The following is a 12,629-nucleotide window of genomic DNA, read 5'->3' on the forward strand; positions in this document are numbered from 1 at the left end:
AAACATGGAGAAAGAAAGAACCGCAATCAGAAAGATGTGGTATAGCCTTATATGCAGAAGGACATGAAAATCAGTGGTACATCGACAGTGGATGCTTGAAACATATGACAGGTGATAAAGAAAAACTTCAGCGATATAGTGCCTTAGAAAAGGAAAGGAAGGTCTCATTTGGAAATGACACCCCTACATTCATAAAAGGTAAAGGTTCTGTTATTTTGAAAGAAAAAGTCAAAGCTGGAAATGTTATGTATGTTGATGGCTTAAAACATAATCTATTGAGTGTTAGTCAAATGTGTGATCAAGGAAATGAGGTAATATTTCGATCAAATGGATGTATTGTTCGTGAGCTTGATACAGGAGTGTTGTGCCCTACAACAACCCCCCATTTCATAACATTTTTATCACAAACAATTTACATATGAAATGGGTCCCTTTTAAAATTTTTAATTGGCATTAATAAACTTGTTCAAATAAGGTATGATAATCAAATGAATTTATGCAAAAAACCCTTGTTGAGCAAATGATAAGCAATTTTTGGTTAAGTCCAAAAAAGTAATCGCAAGTTTGGTTGCCATCTTGGTTTTTCCCGATGCGATATCGCTATCGGCCATCGGCAATAGCCAATGCACACACAAAAGGGCACATACCTTTTCCCCGATGTGACGCGATATCGGCGATCGGCTATCGGCATGGCACTATGTCTTGTGAAAAATGTTTTAACACTCCGGCCCGATGCGATATCGCATATCGGCAATCGGTACAATCCTACACATTTTCATTAGACGTTTATATCCTTTCCCCGATGCGATATCGCTATCGGCATTCGCTAAAAGCAATTGATACACATTTGGGGGTTATGTTCGCGCGCCGAATGCGATATCGCAATCGGCGTTCGCTAAAGAACTTTCCCAAGTGATAACGCCACACACACACTTCCGATGCGATATGATGACGCTTAATGATGACCTCAGTTCCAAAAGGTGATTATTTCAAAGCATTAAAGTTATATTTAAAATCGATTTGACAAAATCACAGATTTCAAAATGCCGTTAAGTAAAGGGATAAGGTAATGCATGCGTATTTAAAGCTTTGCCCCTTCGAATTAACGAGCAATTACGATTAGACCTTTGAAAAAATCTATTACACGCTTTAAGGGGTCATTCGGTTTAATAACTTAAGTAATGGTCATTTATGAAGCTGCAGGCCGTAAAATCACCATCATTACATCTACGGTGCCTTCTCAAATCATTAGATCCGCAGCCTCTTTTAGGAATAATCTCGCCACGCTTCAAATCATATATTTATCCCGTTATGGATTGTCATTGTTATTTCTTTGTTACGATTTCTCTTGCACTTGTGTAGAATTCGACTAACGAGAGAAGTCTGAATATGATGGGAAAAAAGTTCAAGAAGATGGCAGGTTCTACTGCGACACCCGCCTCAGGCCAAGCTGCTACACCTTCAAGGAAAGGCTTAATCTCAGATACTACATGCACTGGTCTTACTGGTACTACATGGCAAGGGACATACAATTTGCTAGAAGGAGAACAACCAGAAGTGACAGTAACGGAGGCAAGTGTGGATGAATTAAGAAAGTCTGAGGCAACTCTTAAAGATTTGGCTGACTCTTTTCTGCACAGAATAGCAGCCAGGGAACAAGTCTTGCCTTATACTGATGTGGTACGTTGGGCAATTGAAGAAGTTCCTCTCACTAATAGAACCTTCATTTCTAAGGATGGAAGGATTTTCGGCTCCTTCAAGCCTGACGACTTAAGACGAATGTATCATTTGCCCAATCCCGAGCAAGTCTATAACAAAGCATTTGTGGAAAAATTTGCCAGAGAGAATGAATCACCAGCCGAACCTCTCCGAGATTGGAGGCAAAATCCAGCAAAACACAAACAGGATATGTCGGGTAAGTACTCCAATGCCTCTCTGGCTTCACCTTACTGCTATGCTGGAATTATGATGTGTAGATTGTGGGGATTTCATGATTCTGCAAATATCCATGTTGATATGGTTCCCTTAATGGAAGCGGCCGTTAATAGTATAATTATGGATTGGGCCACTATCCTGTCTGATAAGTTGGTCTTAGCTATTCGTGAGTTTAGGGCCAAAACCAGAGTCACTGAGAGAAAAATCCCACCTTTTTATTACTCTGCATACATTATGGATGCCCTTTGTTTTAATTTTGAGTTTCCTGTCCTTGGTTGGAGATGGACAACCCATGACCCAACACCTATTCATTTGTATCATCGTAAATTGTGGAAACCTTCTCACAAAGACCATTTGTACCAAATTTGCAATGGTTTTATGGTTCCCGTTCACTATTCTATTTTTGACAGACCTATCCCTAGGATTTCCTATGAAGCCTCTTTTGACCTGCCAGCCGTAGCCCATTGGTTCGGCGAAGAATGTTTTTCTTATATCAGAGTTTTTGGAAGCAAGGCCAGGCCACATGTTCTTCCCGTATACATGCCAGACAAACTGTTAGCCCGAGAAATCTCTTATCAGATAATGTCTGAAGGTGTTACCCAAACTCTCAAAGAGGAGAAGAAGAGAGGATGGCCATCGTTTCCTTTAAGAATTGGAGTTTATACGCTGCTAAATTATAAGCATGCAGAAAAGGAAGCAGCAAAACTCCAAATGCTATCTCTAGTTTCTATTCCCAACAGACTCTATGACCCGAACAAGGCTGCTTTCATTGCCTTGGAACAGGCTAAGCTGACAAAGGTTGTTCACCAAGAAGACCAGTTTGACGACCTGTTCATGGGTGCTGATTCAATAAGCCAAGTCAAACAACTTGCTGCGATGAGATATGAAGATATGGAATTAACTGAATTTAATAAACTTAGAAAGCAAAGGTTGCAAACTTTGCCTCTAAAGTTATTATCTACAACCCCAACTTCATCCTCAAGCGAGCCTGATCAGCCAGAAATAAATTCACCTCCCGTTACAATTAGAGAACAGGAGGAAAGTCAAAGAAAGCTGCAGGCAGAAAGTCATAGAAGAGAACAAATAGAAAGGCAGCAAAAAGCACAAATTGAACAAGAGCAGAGAAGGCAAAGGGAGATAGAAGAACAGAGACAAAAAGAGATAGAAGAACAGAGGAAACGAGAGGAAGAAGAAAAAATAAGGAAAGAACTGGAAGATAGGCAGAAAAAGGAATTGGAGGAACAGCAACGGAGAGTACAAGAGGAGCAACAGCGGAAGGCATTCGAAGAACAGCAGAGAATTGAAAAAGAAAAAGAACAGAGTAAGCAAATCTCTGTCGATACTGAATTGATTAAGGAATGGAACCAATTTGATTCCATTATAAGTGGTAAAGAAGCCTCCAAAGACTCAGATGCCTTAAAGACTCCCGATATTACTGTTTCTCCGGTTCTTGAAGGAACCAGCGGCCCACCCACAGTACAGAACGTTGAAGAAGTTACTCAGAATCCATCTGATCAAGTTGATCTTCAGGTAGAGGAAATCCCTCCTCTAGACATTTTCTACAGCCCTAAGCATAAAGCCGTTGTAAGACGCTCAAGGAAGAGGCGAAGGCTTGATCAACCTTCTGTTTCAAATGAGCAAACAGTCACGGGCAATGTCGTCTGGAAGGGAGAATTAAGTCCCTCTGAAGATTTAACAAAGCTGTCGCAATTTGCGGGAGCTTATTCAGCAGCAACCATTGACAAAGCATCCGAAGTGAGTCTTCTTTTGAAGACTAAAGAGCATGAGGTATATGCATTGCAAGCAGAAGTGATAGAGGCAAAGAATAAAACGACACAGGCGGAAGAACAATTGCTGGCTCAACAACAAGAGAATCATTTGTTAACCCAGCAAATTGAAAAACTAAGGATAGACCAAAGTGACATTAAAGCACGTGAATTAGCAGAGGCATTATCACAGTTGGAAGCATCAAATGAGCTGTTAATGAAATCTAAAGAGGATCAAATAGTTCAGCTCTCAGCACAGCTTGAAGGTATTAAAGGTGCCAAGAGTATTGAAGATTTCAGAACAGAGGCAACTCTGATAAACGGCGCTTTAATATCTCAGATTAGACTTTTGTGCCAACAGCTAGTTGAGGCTGAGTCACTTTGTGATATATCTACAGCAGTATGTAAGCAAATCGAGAAAGCCAGGACTAACTTGGATCAGGCCGAAGATGAAATAATAGAATATATTGAATGGCAAGATACTCCAGAAGGGCAAGCTGCTAATTTAGCCCGAATTAGTGAAACATACAAGAACATACTTTTCATGGAATGGGAAACACAGGTAATGAAGGCAGAGAGGGCAGCATCCAGATGCAAAACAATTTCCAAAAACATGATCAATATAGTCAATGATACATTGTATCTGGCTAACATGATTTCACAATGCACACCTGGAAACATAACAACCGCGAATATGCTGGAGCATAAGAATTATCTTAAGCTGGAAGAACAAGGGCGGTTAATTACTGGAGTGAATACCTTGACCTCCGATGCATACTGGCTTTTCTTGATTAAACCGCATTCTCAAAGGTCGGCTCTGAACTGTCTAACCGACGCTCTCCAATACCTGATTGCCGATTTCCAAGATGCCACATATGATGCACAGCTGACTTCTCGCCTCAATACTCCACCTGAAGTAGAGCCAATGCTGGCGATATGTCAGCGAAAGAGTAAAGGCAAAGAGACAGCTGACTGAAGCATCGCCGCCGACTGCCGAATCACCCAAATGCAAAATGATATTTGTTGATGCCGATTTCTTAGTTTTCAGTTTTTAGATATTTAGTAGTTAGATTAGAATAGTATTTATAGACCCTTTCATTGTTTTGGAAAGGGTCGTAAAATTTTGTAAAAGACTAAAAGGCTGAAGTTTGCACTATTGTGCTTCGGTCTATATTCTTTTTGAAACTCGACCACTGGTCCTTAATTTTACTTGGAATGCTGTTTAAGTAAATTGTGCACTATTGTCGTTTGCTTGGAATGCTTTCTGGTTGGAAGGAAGGACTGCTACATAGCGATTAATACATTGGATTGATCAAACAGCTTGCATGGTACTATTATCTGTATCTGTTCTCTTTTCAGTTATATGAATTGCTGTGTTATTACTTTGCTATTATTGAATACATGTATGTAATACAACAACAAGTCTTCATTTCATATCACTATTGAATGTTTTGAGATTTGTTATCTTTCACCCATGTATGTATCAATGATATAAATGACTGAGTACAGTAATTCGCTATTATAGCTCTGCGTAACTACTTACGCAGAGCAATCTCAAATGATTAAACATCTATGCTTGTTGTTAGTGTCATCTATATGCCTGTCATTAAGCATAGTTTATTAAACGTTGTACTGTCTGAATTGATAAGTCCCGGGATTAGCTTATAGTTTTTGTATTTCTTTTATAGTTTAGTTATTTTGTTTATTATCATTTCATATCTTAAATCATCCATCCATCCCGTTCACTTATAATCTTTGGGAAACTGGTCCCGTTATCCCCAGTCGGAGCCACTATTCCAAACGGAAAAGGAGCTGCACTAAGTTCCGGACCGGGTGGTTTCCCCGATGTTGTTGCAACGAATTTCGAGGCATCAACATTTTTGGCGCTAGAAGGAGGGCCATCAACTGTGAATGGCAAGTAGGTCCAACTCCACAAACCATTCTAAGAGTAATTCCCCCTCCAAACCATCTTCTCCTTCTCAATCACATGCTGGTTTACCAGCACATGATCAAAGAAAGGAAGAATCAACCACCACTGCTCACACCCATAATATTTCAGAACAACTAAGTCTTGAATCTCCTGAAGTCCAGTCTCTAATCCAGAAACTTCAGAGCTTCTCCATCTCACCACAGAAATCTGAGATATCAGAAAGCAGTGCGACTTCGCAGTTCAATCTCACTCATCCTCTCACCAGACTTCAGAGCGAAAAACTTGGTATTGAACCCACTGAGTTTCCTTTACCCAAAAGGAAAAGGCCAAAGAAAAATACTGAAGGATCTGATAGTGGAGATTTTTCTTCCACATCCTCCATTTCATCTCCTCATCTGCAAAGTCGACCATCCACTCCTCCATTACATATTGTTGTTCATCAGGGAATAGGAGCCTCAATATCCCAACCTATTCACTCTTCATTTTTGATACCTCCTCAAACATCTGGAACCCCGAAAGTAGTGTCAACCACTGTTGCTAGCACAATGGCAGATCCATGGACTAGGCCAGGTGCAGTCAACATGCCTGGACCATTACATGATCTACCAGACGCTCCCGAAAAATGGTTGCCTAAATTTAATCCAGATAACGGAACCCAAGCTGAAGAACATATTAACAATTTTATGTTAGCAGTTAACTTGAAAGGAGTGACAGAGCAAGATGTTGTTGTCAGACTTTTTCCCTACACTTTACAAGGATCGGCAGGATCCTGGTATTTTTCCTTACCTTCTGGTTTAATTACCAGTTGGAACACATGGCAAGAGGAGTTTCTTACAAAGTATGGAGATGATAGGTCCTTAGCTACTTTAATAAATGATCTCTCCAACTTGAGAATAGAGCATAGGGAACCAATAAAAGAGTTTAATGCCAGATTTAATAAACTCCTGAATAAAATCCCTACTGCCTCTAAACCAAGTGAACAAATCAGAAGCGAATGGTATATTACCGCCTTACCTGCCAACATAGCTATTTTTGTAGACAGGGCTGGCAAACCTACCTTAGCTGAAAACATGAAAGAAGCACTTGCTGTTGAAAAGCGCATTAATGCTCTTGAGAAGAAAGCTGCTCTTGAAGACCGAAAAGCTAAAAAAGTCTCGTTTAAAGAAGATTCCAAGAAGAAAACCCCAAAGGACCCCTATGATATGGAAGGTTTACAAAAGGTCCTTAAAACATTGTCTAATGAAATGGTTGATATCAAGAAACAGGTGGCCGAAACCTCAAATAAAAGACCATTTAGAACTTACAAGAAAACTGAGTCAAAGCCACCCAATGTTATATCCAATGCAGACTCAGACCAAGAAGAAGAGGAAGGTGAAACAACTGAACAGACCAATGATGAAGAAGAAGTAGCTGAATGCCATGGAATGTGGGATTTTATACTCCCAAACTCTGATACTGAGAATGAAGAAGAAGCCTTTCCGGTTACTACAAGAAGTAGAAGCGCTTCTGAACCTACTCAAACAAAAAAGAGGAGTGCAGGTGCTGCCACACCAAAAGAAAAAGTTCTTCCGAAGAAATCTCCGGTAGCAGCCCCTCAAAACCAGCCTCCAATTTCTAATTCTCCTTCAACATCCAAAACACTAGTGGTATCTGACCATATGGAGTATAATATTGTCGATGACATGAAAAAGACCAAGGCAAACATAACTATGTTTGAACTAGGTAAATTAAAACATCAGCAAAAACTGCTCCTAAGGGAATTTAACGCTATTCCCTCTTCCCCTCTTCCCAGTTCAAAAGCTGCTAATGATTCAGGACAACCCCCTCCAGATATGGTCGAGGCTACCGATTCGGTTCTGATTGGAGATAGATCCAATTCTCATACCCCACCTTTTTTGCTCACCTATGAAATCTATAATCGAAATCTGCATAACTGTTTAATTGATTCAGGGGCTTCATCCAATATTATGCCAGCTTCAGTTTGTTCTAAGCTGAACATAGAACCCCAGAAGTCAGCCATCCACATTGTACAGTTAGACAGAACCAAAGTACAGGTCATAGGAGAAATTAATTCCGTGACTATCAGGTTGTCTGCTGATCCCAGAATAGTACAGAGAATAGACATTTTGATAGCCGACATACCTGAATTTTACGGTTTAATTTTGAGCAGAGACTGGTCTGAGAAACTACATGGATACATTTCCACCGATTGGTCACATATGTGGCTCCCCTACAAGGGTAAGCCAAATCAAATAAGGATCGACCGTGAGAAGCATATGACTCATACAGTAACCGATTTCGAACAAGAAAACCAGCCGGTGGCTTTCAACAATAACATTTTGGGAAATTATTCTTCACAATCATTCTTTGGCAATTTTGTTGCCCAATCTTCCCCTTTTCAAGTTAATCATTGTACATCTCAAGTAGAAAATTTTTCACAATCAAATTTATCCAAATGCTTTAATGTAGATCAAAAGGATGTAAATATTTCTGATTCTCCTTTATTTTGGTCTTTGTATTTTGATGGCTCTAAGTCCAGCGAGGGCTCAGGAGCAGGTTGCATTTTGATTAGTCCAAAAGGCGAAAAGACAATGCTTTCTTGTAGATTAGAATTTGAATGCACCAACAATACAGCCGAATACGAAGCACTACTTCAGGGATTATATAAGGCAATTGACCTTAAAGTCCAATATTTAAAAGTATTCGGCGATAGTGAGATCATTGTTAAACAGGTAAGGAATACAATCCATTGCCTCTCAAGCCACCTTAAGCATTATCAAACGCTAGTGCAAGATCTCACTTCGCATTTCTCAGCATTCAATATTTTATCAATCCCAAGATCGCAAAATTCAGCAGCTGATTTACTAGCCAACGTAGCTTCCAAGCTTCTCCCTTCCGAAGACTATAGTCTTGATAGATTTTCTGTAGAGTTAATTTTTAGACCTTCAGTTCCTGATAACATCACTAGCTGGAGGGTTTTCAACCATGACGAGGATATTTTGCAATTTTTGACCTCTGAAAAGTCCTATGACAATCAAGTCATTGAAGAGGATGAGCATGATTCTCAAATGAAGCAAACATCTCAAGATAACGTTATTCCTAAACCTGTGGTAAAGCTTGAAGACCTTTATGACATCAAAGATAGGTTTAAACCTGTAATTAATGCTAAACTCCAGAGCTCTACTCTTAGGTTTGAATTGATTAATTTAGGAACGGCTCAAACTCCTCAGAATATAAATTTAGGATTAGGACTTTCTACAATAGAAAAGGAAGCATTTATCAAACTTTTAAGAAAAAACAAACAAGTTTTTGCTTGGAAGTATGATGACCTTAAAACATATGATACATCTATCATACAACACACTATTCCTATGCTTCCCGATCAAAAACCAATCCAGCAGAAGTTAAGAAAAATCCATCCAAATTTGGAGAGCCAGATAAAGTCGGAACTTAATAAGCTTTTAAAAGCTAAGATTATCTTTCCTGTCCGACACTCAAACTGGGTCTCCAATATGGTACCCGTCAGGAAGAAAAACGGTGACATCAGAATCTGTATTGATTTCAGAAATTTAAATAAGGCAAGCTTAAAAGATAACTTCCCTCTGCCTACCATGGAGCAAATCCTTCAATCGGTAGCAGGATCTGAATTGATGTCTTTTCTTGATGGTTTCTCAGGATACAATCAAGTGCTGGTCCACCCTGATGACCAATTAAAAACTACATTCAGAACAAAATGGGGAACTTACGCATACCAAAAGATGCCTTTCGGACTCATAAATGCAGGAGCGACATTTCAAAGAGCTATGGATACAGCCTTTAGAGGGTTAATTAACCGAACAGTAGTTGTCTACCTCGATGACATTACTGTATATTCTAAAAAGAGATATAATCACTTGCATGATTTAAATCAGATTTTTCAACGATGCAAAACATATGGTATCTCTCTTAACCCGAAAAAGTCTTTTTTCGCTCTCAACCAAGGCAAGCTCTTAGGGTTTATTGTATCTAAGGATGGCATTTATGTAGATCCTGAGCGAATTAAAGAAATTTCTGAAATTCCTTTTCCACACAATAAAAAATCGATGCAGTCGTTTTTAGGACAAATTAATTTCGTTAAGCGATTTGTTCCAGATTTTTCACAGATTGTACTACCACTGCAAAAGATGATTAAAAAGAATTCAACCTTCAGATGGGGACTAGAAGAAAAGCAAGCTTTTCATGATATTAAACAATCCATAATCAATGTCCCAGCCCTGAATACTCCAAATCTTTCTAATCATTTTACATTATATACTATTGCATCCGACTTATCTTACGCAGCAGTACTAACTCAGTTGAATGATGACAATTTGGAAGCGCCCATTTCGTTCTTCAGTTCTAACTTCCAAGGCGCCGAATTGAATTATTCCGAAATTGAGAAACAAGCTTTTGCTGTCTTTAAAGCAGTCAAACATTATCGACCCTTTCTTCTTAAAACCCATACTAAAGTAATAGTTCCTTTCTCCGCAGTTAGGCAACTATTAATTCAAAAGGAATTGGGAGAAAAGAGGGCAAACTGGGTCGCAGCCCTCCAAGAATATGATCTAGAAATAAAGCCAGCAAAATTTGTTAAAGGTCAAGGTTTTTGCAGGATCTTAGCAGGAGCATCAAACATTCCTGAATCAGGTGATACAGAGCAAAACCAAGAAGTCAATCAGCTAAGTATACCGGATTCCGAATCTCAATATTCAGATCTAATCTTTTATTTAAAGAATGGTTATGCACCTACCAATTTGTCCTACAAGAATAAGAGAGCCATTAGATTGAAAGCTAAGAGTTTTTCTCTTATTAACGATGTGCTCTTCAGGAGAAACTATGATTCTGTATTACTAAGATGCCTTGAGAAACCTGAAGCTCAAAAGGTTTTGCAGGAGCTACACGATGGACCGGCAGGAGGACATTTTGGAGCTGATACAACAGCTCATAAAGTAATTCATGCCGGATATTACTGGCCTACTTTGTTTAAGGATGCTCATGAATATGTAAGGAAATGCATTAAGTGCCAAACTGCCAGTGGAAGACAACGAAAGCCAGCTTTCCCTTTACAACCAATCAACATTGAACAACCTTTTGAACAATGGGGATTGGACATCATTGGAGAAATAAATCCTTCATCTTCCAAGCAACACAAGTATATCCTTACAGCAACTGATTACTTTACAAAGTGGGTAGAAGCAGTTCCATTAAAGACAACAAACTCGGAAGCAATCATCGAATTTATAGATCAGTTCATCGTAACCAGGTTTGGTGTTCCAAACGCTCTTGTCTTTGATAATGCTTCTTACTTCTCAGGCAATGCAATGATTGATTTCGCTATCAAAAGAGGATTCAAATTAAAGTATTCTGCCAACTATTACCCCCAGGGTAACGGCCTAGCAGAATCAACTAATAAAAATCTAATCAAAATCATTAAGCGAACAATTGAAGAAAATCATAAGAACTGGCATAAATCCTTTGTATTTGCATTATGGGCCGATAGAATTACACAGAAAGCTTCCATAGGGACCTCTCCTTTTAATCTTGTTTATGGAAAAGAAGCAGTCGTACCAACCAATCTTCTTCTCCCATCTTTAGCCCTAGTGCAATTTATAGACGAAACTCCTTCTTCTTCTATACAGTTTAGACATGATCAAATACTCAAACTTGAAGAAGAAAGGGATAAAGCCAAGGTTACACATGCAAGACATCAGCAAGTCATTAAAGCAGCTTTCGATCTAGCCTCATCCAGCCCTAGACAATTTGAAGTCGGAGATCTAGTCTTGAAATGGGACAAAGCCCATGAAGACAAAGGTAAACATTCCAAATTCCAAAAACTGTGGCTAGGACCATTTCAAATCTGTGAAAAAGTAGGCCATTCCACATTCATACTTCAAAATCTATCAGGGGTGAGAGATTCTCTCCCTGTCAATGGTCTAATTCTGAAGAAATTCTTTAACTGAGGAGGTAACCCCTTCCCTTTCTAGCTTATTAGTTTTTCATAGTTTGTAGGATTTGTAGGAATAAGAATGTGGGACATTCCCATTGACCTTTCGCTGTAAACAAAAGCTGTCTCGCCATAGTAATATTAATATTTACTTTTTAAAAATAGCATCCTGAACCAAGAGAGATCATTTCTAGGAAATTAGATATCTTTTTATTCTAAGCATTACAGACTCACCTTTGTAAATTTCACTCTGAACAAAGATCTATGAATCATCTTGAGTGGTTGAAATTAGTCCCCAAAGGTTATCTATACGAAAATAGGAGCTAATTCATCTTCAACATCTTCAACTCTTAAACCTGTCATCCATTTATTCTTAATAAGACAATTGTTCATCCCATTCACCAACAGTTTTTGATTACTCAGAGTGTAATTCTAAAATATAAAAGATTAAAGATAAGAGGTCTTATCACAAGCCTGCTTACCATGTTCATAGGAAAATAATTTAACTGACATTACCAAAACTGCATACCAAACAGGGTAATGGCTTGAAATCTCAAGACAAGGGGTCTCATCACGAGCTAGCTTGTTCAGTTTAATTACTACCCGTGAATGGCATTGTCACCTATCTGGCCACCAAACCAGGACAATGGCTTTTATCTTAAACGAAAAAAGAAATTGAAATTCAAAAAATACAAGAATATCTTTTGAATTCATTCTGTTTAGTCACACTCTAAGGTGAATGGAACAATGGACAAGAACATGGTTAAAAGGTAACCCTGCCGAGACTATGAACGTTTGCTGGCAGCAGAGGCTCTACCTGTGACAGAGGAGTTTATTTTAAAAGCTGATATGGAAAAGTTTTCTATTTTTACTTTTACAAACCAATAAGGACTTATTTTAATACTCGAAGTGCATTTATAAAAAGAGGAAGTTTAATGAAGAAACCTGTTTTATTTAGAATCAATAGATATCTAGTTATATTAGAAATTTCCTTTCTTTTATAAAGATTCTATTTGAGAAAATGTAAATATAATTG

Source organism: Pinus tabuliformis, chromosome 9 (genome assembly GCF_031772625.1).
Source record: "Pinus tabuliformis cultivar Carrire ecotype Pingquan chromosome 9, CPIR1, whole genome shotgun sequence".
Taxonomy (NCBI): Eukaryota; Viridiplantae; Streptophyta; class Pinopsida; order Pinales; family Pinaceae; genus Pinus; species Pinus tabuliformis.